Source organism: Bombina bombina, chromosome 5 (genome assembly GCF_027579735.1).
Source record: "Bombina bombina isolate aBomBom1 chromosome 5, aBomBom1.pri, whole genome shotgun sequence".
Lineage (NCBI taxonomy): Eukaryota > Metazoa > Chordata > Amphibia > Anura > Bombinatoridae > Bombina > Bombina bombina.
Window position 1 is genome coordinate 384,650,545 of NC_069503.1, and position 11,753 is coordinate 384,662,297.

Consider the following 11,753-nt stretch of genomic DNA (forward strand, 5'->3'; position numbering starts at 1 on the left):
GTAAATGACATCTACTAGACAGCGTTACAAGTATATGTATTTTATGTATACATAGTATATACTATATATTGAACTGTTTACTGATTATCGTTACCACACCAACAAACTGCACACAGGTGTTAGCAATCAATTGTCTTAATTGTCTGACCTATCAGATTGTTTGTCCACCTTGCATTTCCTGTTATATAGCAAGTGTATTTTTATTGTGTTATACATTTTTTAGCCTGATGAAACAGCTCTGAGATAGCTGAGAAACGCGTCACATTTTAATAAAGTTTTTATCTATATACACTTGCTATCTTTTTGGTGTATTTTTATGTGTATTTTTGCTGGTTCTGTGGAAACTGGCCATCAGGGAAAATTCCTGTATTTGCCTGGAGGATTCTGTCTACTGGGCGACTGATAGGTCCCAGTCTGCTGTGAGTGCACCTGCAGGTGCATTGGATCTTGTTAGTGTTATTGCTTACCAACTCTCTGTCCTGTTAAAACGTTACTGGGCTATCTTTGTATGTTTTGTGTCCACTCAGGAATCTTTATACCAGTTCTTCTAAGGATCCTGATTGATTGCCTGATTTTCAGTGAGCTGGACCACTGGGAGGCTCCAGTCTGCACCATTAGCACCAGAGGGAGCGCTCCATTTGTGAGTATCCGTCTGTACCTGTTCTAATTGAAGTTTCTGTTTGTGGCTGTACTAGGCCATGTTTGGCGCCTCTGTTTCTTCTCTCTTTAGAGTTGAAATCTAAATTGATCTCTTGGCTCCAGGGCACGAACTGACCCTCTATTCCCAATTTTTACATGCAGCTTTCATTTTAGAGTTCTTTTGTGTAGGAGTCAATAACGTTTGCTAGGGTGTATTATTAAAAATGCTAAACATTATAGTACGTGTACGCTAATTTAATCTATGCCATAATACTTAGAATGTACAGACAATTTTGATTATATGTTTCTGTTTGCGCTGCTGTATACTTTGGAGAAGAGTTTTTTTATTATATAACAGTTCTACGTTTAATCTAGGGGGTGCATACTTGATCTGTGGGATAATTATCATTCAGCTGTGACTGTTTTTTGTTTTATCCAATAGCTGTCTAGGTTGGGAAATAAGTAGTGAGTGTTCTCACTCTCAAGTTAAGCTATGATTACGGCTTTTTAGCTGAAAAGCGTAAGCTTAATCTACACAGCTGTTTTGATCCTTGTTTTTAATCTTGGTGGTGGTACGAATATGTACTTTTAAACCTGTATGCTGATGCATAAATAAAAGCTACGTTTTACTGATTGAATATCGATCTCTTTCTCTACTTTTTTAACATAACACACACACACACATATATATATATATATATATATATATATATATACACAAGTATGTGCAAAGATATATGTACAAATTCTAGCATTAATAATCATTTATAAAAATAAAATATGAAATACAAATACACATTAATTTATGTGAAAGTATCATATACCAGATTTTTCTGTATAACAAATCAATATAACAATAACTTTCTATGAGATATTGTTTGTTGAGGTATAAATGTAGCTATTTCTTGGACATTAACAGCTGAAAAATAAAAGATTAGCTTTAGAGCAATGTGCTTGTTCATGAACAGTAAAGAAATGTTTAAATAAAGTTGGGAAAAACCGAACTTTCTGTGTGTGCTGCAGACAAGTCATTTGTAATCAGGTCGGTGCCAAATTCAAGATTATAGAACAGGGGGCGTGTCTAGCTGGCACCATGATAGGTTGCACACCACAGTAGCTCCGGATTCACTGCAACAATCTTTTTAAATATCTTCGGAATCCCACTAAACAGTAACTTTATAACTTGTATATGCGATTCCTAACATCTGAAGGAATAAATTGATACCAGCATCGCCTTGTTGCAGCGTTGTTTAGAGCACAAGATCAGATCGATATAAAGAGTGGCGCCGGCCTTCAATCATCAACTCTACTAACCCCCTCCAGATAGCTGGGTTCAATAAGATCCTTTCACTGCTGACTCAAGATGGAGCACTCAGACATCCATATCTTACTAATAGAGCTTGCAAATAAATTTGACAGAAGATTTGCGGATCTTACCGCTACCATCAGAGGAGCGCATGTACAGGATTGCGCCGGGAGCCTTACAAACAAGAGCCCGGGACTCACGGAGTCGACAGAGGACACCACCTCAGTTCTGCAGTCATCGCCAACTCAGAGAGTAGGATCTGGCAGAGCTCCGGACTATATCTCCAAAACTAACGATTTAGGTGGAATCACACATGGCCTAACTGAAATATCACCTTCCCCTGTTGGGGACATACGGAAGAATCTACTCATCATCTCTGACTCACCAAGTGTCAAGTCGCCTTCGCTGGTCACAAACATACAACATGTCCGACCCCCGGCTCCCCAAGTCTTGCACCCCGTGGAAGATCTGACACCCAATCACTCACCTCTGGCCTCTGACGGGGGAGGTGCGGCCGACTCCCTGGGACGAGATTCAGAGCCTACTTTACAACTACTAGCCGGTCTTCTATTGTGTGTAGAGACTCACTTGGCTTGGAGACCTCCGTTTCTGCGTCTCCCAGCACACTCATCTGCCGCGCTGGCCCGAGGGACCTGCTCTATCTCACATAATGGACTGATACAATACAGTCATCGATCTGGAGTGGGCTGAACTAAAAAAACTCCCTAACCTCATGTTATAACTCACGCCAGTTAGTAGTCGTTCTATTTTCTTTGTGTTTCCTTTTTTTCTATTCTACTCTTTAAATATGTTAGCGGGGTTCAGCATATGTGACTCAAGTTCAGAATTAGTATTATTCAATATTGTACTGTATGTGTTGCCTATGCCTCAGACCTCACGTATAGTTATATTTAGTGTCTTTGTCAGTGTACCCTAAAGTACTAGTCGCCAGCTTATATGTAGAGTTATTGTTCCATACATGACAGGTGGCCCATATCGCTGCATACTTAAATATACATGTGGGGCTGACTTTATTCATTTACTGTGGGATCTTCTTTGTTAATAGTTATACTACCGTTATTCTCTTCTAATCCTCAGTTCCCATATATGTAAGCACAGCTTTCTACTTTTTGCATCATAGCAGCTCTTTTAGCCACATAATATTCTTGTTGTAGCTGACAAGAGGACAGATGTGGCCTTTATTACCTTTATATATTTACAGTTATTATTTCACACATGACCTCTGGACAGTGAGATTTTGCGTGCTACACTATCACACATCCACCATAAGTTTTGCACTATTGTCTACCCTACTAACTTAATTTATTGGCTTTTATACAACTATTGCTACCATTCTTGTGTTACCTGTAACAAGGACCCCTCACTCAATTACCATATAGCTTATATACCCTTAGTTCTAGGCAAAAGTGCAAGTAGACGTAGCACCCATATATCTACTATAGCAGAATCCACACAGATCCAATCTAACAGGTGCCCTTTTGAGGTTAGGACATAGAATTATATCTCTAAGGCAAGCTGAGCCAGTAAACTATGACACACCACGTCTGTCCCTGAACTGCTCATTGCCCCCACACAGTCAGACTTTCACATAAACATTCTCTCCAGTTTCCCTCACAAGGAAACAGATCACAGCTCCATTTAGCGCTTTACCCACTAGCTTTCTTCCATGGCATGACATAAGTCGCACTAATGTGAGTTCCCCCTCCCATCAAACTCACCCCCACAGTCACTTACTACCCTCTGATAAATAGTACGTAGCTCCTACTATTAATTAAAGCTCAGCAAACTGCTCCAATACACATATTCTCCTCCTTGTAATAATGGCAGTCCTTCTACACTTAGATCTTACCCCTATAACTAAATAAGAGTGGCTCTCCTCCTACACCCCCATATTAAGATTATTATACATACTCATAGAGCGGCTCTTAACATATATCTTCATATGCACATTCTTATATATATATTTCATTTTATACCATTTGCTCTCTTCCATTCCAATATTTCCCCATCCCTCTTTGAGCGGCTCTTGCCCGCTGTACCCCTATACCTATTATCTTGCTCACTAACTATGCTCACCATTTATACGCCCTGAAGCTCTTACGAAACGATATATTCTTCACTTAACCCTAAAGTGATTTCTTGAGTTACCACTAATTTTCATAAGCGTTCTCTCCTCTCTAGTACATAATAGTCCTGAGTCATAGTTATCACAATATCTTCCTTATTATAAAAAATTGAGGTCATTCCAATTTTGACTTAAAATTATAATAGTATACTTTACGTGGTGCCCCCATGAAAATTCACCCACTGAGCACAACCCATTAGTTGGGTTTATTAAGATCCAGTGATGGGTACCTCATTTTTTCTTTCTCTTGTATATCAACATGATACCTATATTGAAATTCTATGTGTTAATAGAGTTACAATTTCTTATACTGTGCTACTAAAGTCTTATTGATTTCTGTATGTTTTACAAACCTCAAAAAAAAAAAAGATGCCACAGTTAAACGTTAAAAAAAAAAAAAAAAAAAAAAGATTATAGAACAGATACAGATGGACATCATATTATATTGTTATTGTTCTGTCAACATTATTGTGCATCTGCATTATACTTGTACCCTAGGCCTATACTATAAGTTATTCTCTGGTTTATTACAATGTCATATTTAAAATGTTTTAATACCTGGAAAATTTGAAGCCTAATAAAAGTTTAAATTACTTTTGTAAGAGTCAAAAAAAAAAAAAAAGTTGGGAAAAACCCAAATAACCACGTCATCAATGACTGTTAGTTAACAACAGTCCGATGCTCTTCTCACCGTACTTGATGCGTGTGTTTTTGACGGCTTTTTTGATAAATAAGGGGATCATATTAAGATCCGCGGCAGTGATGTCTGGCGAGCGCCGGCGAATGCACTGAGATTGACGCTTTGATAAATTGACCCCTTAGGTTCAAGCTTATAAGTATAAATAAAACCATATAGATTTAAAAATTTCTCTGACAGAATATCTTAAATATTAAATATTATATATGTAATATATAATAGGTTCACTAGAGGGAGCTAACATTATTGTATAATGAGCTAATGGGTTAATGGTTATGAGCAGTAATATGAGAAGAAATGTAACTGATGCACTAGAAATAACAAATGTTATAGGCAAGAGATGTGTTGTATAGCTGAAGACGTTCATGAAGACAGGAGAAAACAAGGGGCGAGATTACATATGCAACGTCTCCCTCAAAAGCTGGCGTCGCCTATTTTTAGTTGGATCTAGCGATCACATATACGGTGTCACATACAAGTTACACAAGTATATTTTAACAGTCGCCCGCAGTTTTTACTCCCATAAACTAACAAAAAACTAGCATTGTGAGTCGGTATCACATATTCAGCGCAAGGACTTACACGCCAAGAATGGTGACATTTTACTCCATTTTCCTTAACAAACACCTAACGCATGAACAATATCTACCTCTAAACCACCATCCCTCCACCGCAATAACAAATCAAATGTATTAACCCCTAATCCGCCAACCCCCAGAAAAAAACAAACTACATTATCCAAAATAAAAAAGTTATTCCTAATCTTATACCCCCTTAAAAACAAAAAGCCACCCCAAAATAAAAACAACCCCTAATTTAGCAATACACTACCAAAAGCCTTTTGTAGGGTATTGGCAAAAAGAAATCAGCTCTTCTAGCAAAAAAATGCAAAGTCCCCCCCTAACAGTACAACCCTCCACCCACCCAACCCCTCAAAATAAAAAAGACCTAATTAAAAAAAAATCAAAAAAAAAATCCACCCATTGCCCCTAAAGGGGCATTTGTATGGTCATTGCTCTTAAAAGGGCAATCAGCTCTTCTAGTGTGATGAAAATAAAAATGCCCTAATCTTAAAAAAAAACAACATCCAAAAACACCCCAGAAAACCTAATACTAACCCCAAAATAGTACTCATCATTCCTGCATTCCTATTGGCTGAAAATTTCAAATCAGCCAATAAACTTGATGCCAGGTTGACAGGGGGAAGAAATATGCCCCTGTCCGGCCACTTTGTGTGTGTGTATGTATGTGTGTGTATATTTATTTATTTATATTTTTATGTCTAAATATGTGAATACATAAATATATACACATGTATATACATTTTTGAGCCCTTTCCATTTAAATACATTGAAACATGAAATATCATTTGTATTCAATTTTAATCACATTTAATTAGTTTACTTTACTTAGAAGAAACTGTACTTTGCATTTTTAAATAAATATTTCTATCTATAAATATATATGTGTGTGTATGTAATTTCAAGCCCTTAGCAGCTAGCCAGCCCAAAATGTTACTTGCCACTTTTGATCCCACCCACTAACCTGCTAACACCACCCCCTCTAATCCCCCTCTTTGCATATGTATAGGCAATATGAAACACTTTATTATGCAGTAAATGTTTAATATACCTTTTGTTTTATACCATAACATAAATAATCCATGTAGTGATAAATTAACAAAATAACGCCTAGATTTAGAGTTCTGCGTTAGCCGTCAAAACCAGCGTTAGGGGGTCCTAACGCTGGTTTTGGCCGCCCACTGGTATTTAGAGTCAGTCAGGAAAGGGTCTAACGCTCACTTTCCAGCCGCAACTTTTCCATACCGCAGATCCCCCTACGCCATTTGCGTATCCTATCTTTTCAATGGGATCTTTCTAACGCCGGTATTTAGAGTCTTGGCTGAAGTGAGCGTTAGAAATCTAACGACAAGACTCCAGCCGCAGAGAAAAGCCAAGAGTTAAGTGCTTTCTGGGCTAACGCCGGTTCATAAAGCTCTTAACTACTGTGCTCTAAAGTACACTAACACCCATAAACTACCTATGTACCCCTAAACCGAGGCCCCCCCACATCGCTGCCACTCTATAAAAAAAATTTAACCCCTAATCTGCCGACCGCACACCGCTGCAACCTACATTATCCCTATGTACCCCTAATCTGCTGCCCCTAACATCACCGACCCCTATATTATATTTATTAACCCCTAATCTGCCCCCCCAATGTCGCCGCTACCTACCTACAATTATTAGCCCCTAATCTGCCGACCGGACCTCACCGCTACTCTAATAAAGTTATTAACCCCTAATCCGCCTCACTGCCGCCTCAAAAACCCTATAATAAATAGTATTAACCCCTAATCTGCCCTCCCTAACATCGCCAACACCTAACTTCAAGTATTAACCCCTACTACCTTGCCGCTACTCTAATAAATGTATTAACCCCTAAAGCTAAGTTTAACCCTAACCCTAACACCCCCCCTAAATTAAATATAATTTAAATCTAACGAAATAAAATAAATCTTATTAAATAAATTATTCCTATTTAAAGCTAATACTTACCTGTAAAATAAACCCTAATATAAATACAATATAACGAATAATTATATTGTAGCTATTTTAGGATTAATATTTATTTTACAGGCAACTTTGTGTTTATTTTAACCCGGTACAATAGCTATTAAATAGTTAAGAACTATTTAATAGCTACCTAGTTACAATAAATACAAAATTACCAGTAAAATAAATCCTAACCTAAGTTACAATTAAACCTAACACTACACTATCAATAAATAAATTAACTAAACTATCTACAATTATCTAAAATTAAATACAAATAAATACAGCAACTAAAGTACAAAAAATAAAAAAGAACTAAGTTACAAAAAATAAAAAAATAATTTACAAACATTATAAAAATATTACATAAATTTTAAGCTAATTACACCTACTCTAAGCCCCTTAAAAAAAATAACAAAGCCCCCCAAAATAAAAAATGCCCTACCCTATTCTAAAATAAAAATTGTAAAGCTCTTTTACCTTACCAGCCCTTAAAAGGACCTTTTGCGGGGCATGCCCCAAAGAATTCTGCTCTTTTGCCTGTAAAAAAAAAATACAATACCCCCCCAACATTACAACCCACCACCCACATACCCCTAATCTAACCCAAACCCCCCTTAAATAAACCTAACACTAAGCTCCTGAAGATCTCCCTACCTTGTCTTCACCATGCCGGGTATCACCGATCCGTCCAGAAGAGGGTCCGAAGTCTTCATCGTATTCGGCAAGAAGAGCTCCTCCAGAGGGTCCAAAGTCTTCCTCCTATCCGGGCAGAAGAGGACATCCGGACCGGCAGACATCTTGATCCAAGCAGCATCTTATATCTTCTTCCATCCGGCGCGGAGCGGGTCCATCTTCAAGCAGCCGACGCGGAGCCATCCTTCCTCACCGACGTCCTAAGTCCGAATGAAAGTTCCTTTAAGGGACGTCATCCAAGATGGCGTCCCTCGAATTCCGATTGGCTGATAGGATTCTATCAGCCAATCAGAATTAAGGTAGGAAAAATCTGATTGGCTGATAGAATCAGCCAATCAGATTGAAGTTCAATCGGATTGGCTGATCCAATCAGCAAATCAGATTGAGCTCGCATTCTATTGGCTGATCGGAACAGCCAATAGAATGCGAGCTCAATCTGATTGACTGATTGGATCAGCAAATCCGATTGAACTTCAATCTGATTGGCTGATTCCATCAGCCAATCAGATTTCTCCTACCTTAATTCCGATTGGCTGATAGAATCCTATCAGCCAATCGGAATTCGAGGGATACCATCTTGGATGACGTCCCTTAAAGGAACCTTCATTCGGACTTCGGTGAGGAAGGATGGCTCCGCGTCGGCTGCTTGAAGATGGACCCACTCCGCACCGGATGGAAGAAGATAGAAGATGCCGCCTGGATGAAGATGTTTGCCGGTCCGGATGTCCTCTTCTTGCCCGATAGGATGAAGACTTTGGACCCTCTTCTGGTAGGAAGATCTTCAGGGGCTTAGTGTTAGGTTTATTTAAGGGGGGTTTGGGTTAGATTAGGGGTATGTGGGTGGTGGGTTGTAATGTTGGGGGGGGGTATTGTATGTTTTTTTTTACAGGCAAAAGAGCAGAATTCTTTGGGGCATGCCCCGCAAAAGGCCCTTTTAAGGGCTGGTAAGGTAAAAGAGCTTTACAATTTTTATTTTAGAATAGGGTAGGGCATTTTTTTATTTTAGGGTGTTTTGTTATTTTATTAGGGGGCTTAGAGTAGGTGTAATTAGCTTAAAATTGTAATATTTTTATAATGTTTGTAAATAATTTTTTTATTTTTTGTAACTTAGTTCTTTTTTTATTTTTTGTACTTTAGTTAGTGTATTTATTTGTATTTAATTGTAGATAATTGTAGATAGTTTAGTTAATTTATTTATTGATAGTGTAGTGTTAGGTTTAATTGTAATTTAGGTTAGGATTTATTTTACAGGTAATTCTTTATTTATTTTAACTAGGTAGCTATTAATTAGTTATTAACTATTTAATAGCTATTGTACCTGGTTAAAATAAATACAAAGTTGCCTGTAAAATAAATATTAATCCTAAAATAGCTACAATATAATTATTATTTATATTGTAGCCATATTAGGGTTTATTTTACAGGTAAGTATTTAGCTTTAAATAGGAATAATTTATTTAATAAGATTTAATTTATTTCATTAGAATAAAATTATATTTAATTTAGGGGGGTGTTAGTGTTAGGGTAGACTTAGCTTTAGGGGTTAATACAGTTTTTAGAGTAGCGGCGAGGTCCGGTCCGCAGATTAGGGGTTAATACTTGAAGTTAGGTGTCGGTGATGTTCGGGAGGGCAGATTAGGGGTTAATACTATTTATTATAGGGTTTTTGAGGCGGGAGTGAGGCGGATTATGGGTTAATAACTTTATTATAGTAGCGGTGAGGTCCAGTCGGCAGATTAGGGGTTAATAATTGTAGGTAGGTGGCGGCGACGTTGGGGGGGCAGATTAGGGGTTAATAAATATAATATAGGGGTCGGCGGTGTTAGGGGCAGCAGATTAGGGGTACATAGGGATAACGTAGGTTGCGGCGGTGTACGGAGCGGCAGATTAGGGGTTAAAAATAATATGCAGGGGTCAGCGATAGCGGGGGCGGCAGATTAGGGGTTAATAAGTGTAAGGTTAGGGGTGTTTAGACTCGGGGTACATGTTAGGATGTTAGGTGCAGACTTAGGAAGTGTTTCCCCATAGGAAACAATGGGGATGCGTTAGGAGCTGAACGCTGCTTTTTTGCAGGTGTTAGGTTTTTTTTCAGCTCAAACTGCCCCATTGTTTCCTATGGGGGAATCGTGCACAAGCATGTTTTTGAAGCTGGCCGCATCCCTAAGCACCGCTGGTATTTAGAGTTGCAGTGGCGGTAAATATGCCTGTACGCTCCCTTTTTGGAGCCTAACGCAGCCCTTCTGTGAACTCTAAATACCAGTGGTATTTAAAAGGTGCAGGGAAAAAAAAGCATGCGTAGCTAACGCACCCCTTTGGCCGCAGAACTCTAAATCTAGCCGTAAGTGCATTGCAGTTATCAACATCAACTAGGGTTCTGGGGAAGACAACAGCTGGAAAGAAAAAGGAAATTTTTGAACTGAGAGAAATCACAGAGTGTTGACATTAATGTGAGGTCATAGCAAACCTGGAAACAAATGCTCTCATCAATCTTTCTTCACTCCCTCCTCTCTTCAATCTCTCTTTTTACCCCCTTCCTTTCTCTCTCAGGCCATATCTTTTCTTTACACTTTCTCTTCTCTCTCAAATCTCTTCACTTCTTTTTTTATTTACTTTTTCTTAACACTATCTTTTTCTCCACTCACACTTTTTTTCTCTCCAATCTCTCTCTACCCCTGCTTACCCTCTCAGAAGTAAATATGTAAGCAATAATGGGGTCCCTATAGCCCTATAGGAATAACATATCCTTACCCATTCACTCACTAAATTTCACATGCCACTGTTAAATTTCCACTCACCAATGGCTAGTGAGCTAGTAAAAATTTGAGCCCTGATATATACAGTATATATATATATATATATATATATATATATATATATATACATATTTAAAAATAAAAAGAACATTTTCTTATATGTGAAGAACATTGAAATGTAAAGTATTTATAACTATCTTCGGCTTTAGTTTGGTTAGTATGCAAGCGATAAGTGTTTTTTTTTTTTACAGCATGCTCCATTGAAGTCTATGGGAGAAGAAGTTAGCCTGGTCTTGATATCCGTAGTCCTGAAGTTAGCATGCATCGGACTTTCACTTTTTTACTTTCAACTTGTAATACAAGCGTTAACCTGGCCATGTTAAAAGTTTACTTTTAACCCAGTTAACGCTAGAGCGAAAGTAAAATTTAGTGCCCCACTTGTAATCTGGCTTATTGTTGGATGACTTAAAGACAAACATGTTTGCAGACCAAGCCCATAGGGGAGACTAGGAACAATTCTGATTGAAAGGTTCTGTGTGATTTAAATTTCTATACTAATGTTGTGTATGTATTGGGTACTTATACTAATGTTGTGGCAAAATTATGGATGCTATTTAATGAAAGGTTTTTATCAGATATTCATTGATTATTCTCCAAATATATAAAATAGAAAATAAAATAGCATTAAAGGACTATAATGCACCACTTTGCTAGCAACTTAGTTCTCTAAAGCATCTCCAGGTTTATAGGTCCCACCAGCTTTTCCAGCTTCTAACATTATAATAGGTAGTTAATTCACTAAAGCTCATTCTTTCTTTATTCAATCGGCTTCAGAGAGTGTGTCACCAGTGAAGCTAGAAAGGCCTCTTGCTGAACATTCCCCAAGATATTCACTCTGCAATAAACATGTTGATGCAAGAGAAATATTTAGTACTATCTTCAGGTGTGTGATGTGACAATT